Source organism: Penaeus monodon, chromosome 10, assembly GCF_015228065.2.
Source record: "Penaeus monodon isolate SGIC_2016 chromosome 10, NSTDA_Pmon_1, whole genome shotgun sequence".
NCBI classification, from domain to species: Eukaryota; Metazoa; Arthropoda; class Malacostraca; order Decapoda; family Penaeidae; genus Penaeus; species Penaeus monodon.
In genome coordinates this window covers 7,790,307-7,795,306 of record NC_051395.1, presented here as the reverse complement: position 1 = coordinate 7,795,306, position 5,000 = coordinate 7,790,307, and positions in this window count along the sequence as shown.

Below are 5,000 nucleotides of genomic sequence, written 5' to 3'. Positions count from 1 at the left end.
ATATATAATATATAAAATATGAACTGGTGACTTAACCCATCCGCTCTGTAACAGGTGGTCAGAGCACATTAAAGGCCGCTATGTTAACGTAGTAAGTCCCTCGTCTGTGACTCTCTCTACCTATACAGCATTTAAGGACGGTTATTGTCAATGAATATTTATTTGCATTAGGTAGGATAGAAAGATAATTGTTGTTAGTTGTGCAGTCTGTAGTATACTAAAGGATATTATTTCAGGAGAAAATGCTGCGTTTACTTATATTGATGTTTTTACTTTTCAAGATAAAACACACGCGGAAACGCACGAACACACAAACGCATACACACTTTTACATACACATAGACACACATATTGATAGATATATAGATTGATAGATATACGCGCGCGCGTGTGTGTATGTGTGTACATACATCGAGCGAGGTGTCCGACAAGACTGTGTGATGCCTCTGACTTCTTCAATACACACACACACACACACACACACACACACACACACACACACACACACACACACACACACACACACACACACACACATATATATATATATATATATATATATATATATATATATATATATATATATATATTGAAGAAGACTGCGACATCACAATCTTTTCGGACACCTCGCTTGATGGGGAACCATTTAGTTGTTCCATCGGGCAGGCGGACTGTGACAAGTTAATCTTGGTAGACTGACTGAATTAGTCTCATATTTTTGTCCTCTACCCGGACATTTTCGAGGATTTTGAATAGTTTTGAGTACCGGACCTTATAAAAAGCTTTTTGATAGCAAGCTCCCAATGCAAATAAAAATCAGACTCGTTAAAACCTCTGTATGGCCGACTCTCCTAAAATGTTGCGAGTCCTGGACACTGACGGTTGAAACTCGGCGCAAAATAGAGGCCACAGAAATATGGCTCTACCACAGGGTGTTACACCTACCACAGGGTGTTACACCGACCGCGTGCCCAACGAGGAGATCCTCAGAAGCGTGTGATAGGGACTCAAACTTCTAGAATTGATCTGAGCGCAACTCAAATTCCTCGGACTTGCAGACACATGAGAAAACCCTAGCCTAATCAGTAAAACAGAAGACAAGCAAGCACGAGGTAGACCGAGAAAAGCATTCCTTGGCAATGTCAGTATAGGACAAAGCTCAACAACATGAAGCATAGCTCCAAGTAGTTTATATATATATATATATATATATATATATATATATATATATATATATATATATATATATATATATATATATATATATATATACGTCGTTATAGGCTTGCCACTCAGGCGTCTGATAGTAAGGACGAAGAGGTAAACTAAGACGGCCGTAAAGAACTTCATGATTTATTGCAAACGTTTCGAAGATGATCAAATCTCCATCGTCAGTGCTGTAATTAATGAACCAAAAAGAAATACGCAGTTAGACACAGTTAGACATAAAAACATGGTTCCAATATGTATAAATTAATTAGAATGAACGTAAGGGCAAAACAATTGTACATAAAACCAAAGACATAATTCAAAAGACGATAAAAAGGCCAATATATATAAAAATACAAACAATTAAACACAAAAATAAAACATTATTACAACGAGGGTTAACAAACTGACCAATTGCGGGTTTGTAAGCGGGTCAAAGGGTGAACAAGGTAAGTTCACTTACATACATACATACACACACACACACACACACACACACACACACACACACACACACACACACACACACACACACACACACACACACACACACACACACACACACACACACACACACACACACATATATATACACAAAGATATTATATATTATATATATATATATATATATATATATATATATATATATACATATATATATAATATATACATATATATATATACATATACATATACATATAACTAATATACATATACATATATCATATTACATATATATATATATATATATATATATATATATATATATATATATATATATATATATATATATATATATATTATATATATATATATATATATATATTATATAATTAATATATTATATATAATATAATATATATTATATATATATATATATATGTATATATATGTATATATATATATATATATATATATATATATATATAATATATATATATATATATATATATATATATATAAATATATATATATATATATATATATATATATATATATTATTTTTATATATATTGTGTATATACATATATATTCTTTCAAAATAGTTTGAAAATATACAAAAACATGATAATCCTATTAAAGATCTTAGAAAATAGTTACCTTCTTTTTTTAGCCGCCGGTGTATATGGTTAGAATTATTTTGCTACACAAACGTACAAACATACGCATAGGCAGCAACAGTCATAAAATTAAATAAATTACTTTTTAATAGACTTAGACGGCCAGCACAAATTCTGATAAAATTCAATCCTGATGTTAAGATCAGATAATTCAGCTTCATAATCCTCTTCACAAGAAATGCTATTGTAGCCTGCTAGACGTCTGAAAACAGTTGAATCTACATACTGGTAAGACGATTTATATTGCTTATTAAAGGTCAGATAACGACATTAATAAAACAGTTAAGTTGCCAGTATGAATAACGGAACAAAAACCAATACAAAAAACGCGAAATCAATACAAAAAGCCAAATTATAACTGAAATAACAGCATAAAACAATCACGGAAACAATACACAGAAACGAAAATTATCGGCAACTGAACGTAACTGAAAGTAGGAATAAATGATATATAAAAAGACACCTAAAATAATAAGCAGATACAATAACACATAAATACATAAACAAATAAGCAAACAGCCGTACGAGTAAGAACAATAAAGTTGAAAGATATAAATAAAGAAAAAGAAAAAAACTGAATACACATCAACACACAAGGCCCACCGACGCGTACTCTTAGACCAGGGTTGCGCAGCGGACTCCAACTCGGCACTGCGTCACGCCCTCGCAGTCTGATAATGTAACCCGGAAACATAACGACTCCGCGACACGAGCCGCTTACCACGAAAAGGGCAACCATTTTTATATTTTTATGCCTTACCAAAGGAAGGAGGGAAAGAACAGAAGAAAGAGAGAGAAAAAAAAAAGCTATATGTCATGTGATGCAGGATGACTTGTGTGTGTACTCCATGTTGAGGATTATGTTTGTAATCATTATGGTGATGATGAGATATGGCCTTATTGAATATGATGATAATGATATTCGTAAAGTAATGGTGACAGTGAAAATGTAATGATAATAATAGTAACAATCGATACAAATTTTATCAATAATGAAAGAATAAAGGCTAAAAGCGCTAATGGTGAAAGTAACAATAAATATAATGCTGAAATAGAATTAATGTTAATGATGGTAATAGAAGTAATAATAGTAACAATGTCAATATCGATAAAGAATGATAACTGCAAAAAAGAACAATAGAAACAAAAACAATAACAATGATGATAATAGCGAAATGCTATTACTAATAATGATGATGATAATGATAATAATAATAATGATAATAATAAAAACAATAATAATGATAACAATTAAAATATTGAAAATGTTGATGATGACAATATTAGTAATGATAACAATGATATTAATACTGTAATTGCAATAATAATAATAATGATGATAATAATAATAGTAATAGTAATAATAATAACAATAATAATAATAATAATAATAATCACTCCACCAATACTAATACCCACACAAATAATGACGATAAGAACAACAATGATAACAATCATAATGATAATAATAACGATAGCGATAATAACAGAAATAATAATGATAATAAAGATGATGAGGAAAATGATTATGATGATTATAATAATGATAATAATGAAGACGATAATGATAATAATGATAATAATAATAATAATAATAGCAATAATAATAACAATAATATCAATGATAATAATAGAGACAATGCAACTACGAATAATAATGACGGTATCGATAATGCTAACGATAATGATAATAATGATCATAACAACAACAATACAACAACAACAACAACAGCAATAACAATAATAATAATAATAATAACAATAATAATAATAATAATAATAATAATGATAATAGTAAAAAAATAACTAATAATTTTTATTGTTATAATAATAATAATAATAGCAATAATCATAATGATAGTAATAGTAATAATAATAATAATAATAGTAATAATAATAATAATAGTAATAATAATAATAATAATAATAATAATAATAATAATAATAATAATCATAATAATAATGATTATTATTATCATAATAATAATAATAATAATAATAGTAATAATAATAATAATAATAACAAGGAAGATACTAATAGTAATAGTAATAATAATAAAGATGATAATAATACTTGTTACAAGAAAATGATAATGTAATAATAATGATATTGATAATATTAATAAAAAATATAATAATAGTGATAATAATAGCAGTGATAATAATGATAATAATGATAACAATGAAAATAATAATAACTAATAATTGTTAATAATAATAATAATAATAATAATAATAATAATAATAATAATAATAACAATAATTATTATGATAACAGCAACAACAACAACAACAACAATAATATACCGAGAAAACAATAAAATTTATAATAATAACATTAATAAAAGGATAATCATAATGATAATTGATAACAGATAATGATAATAATAATAATAATGAGAAAAGTAAAAGTCATGATAATAATAATAATAATAATAATAATAATAATAATAATAATAATAATAATAATAATAATAAAGATAATAATAATAATAGTAGTAGGTGTAGTAATAGTGATGATAATAGCAGTAATGACAACAATAAAAAATAGTGAAATATCGATATCTCAAAGAAAATACATTCAGACTGAGGGGTTAAAGGGTTTTCAGATCTATCGCTCTTCATAAAAATTCTTGGTGTTTGTTTACTGTTCTGTGAACCAGACTACTG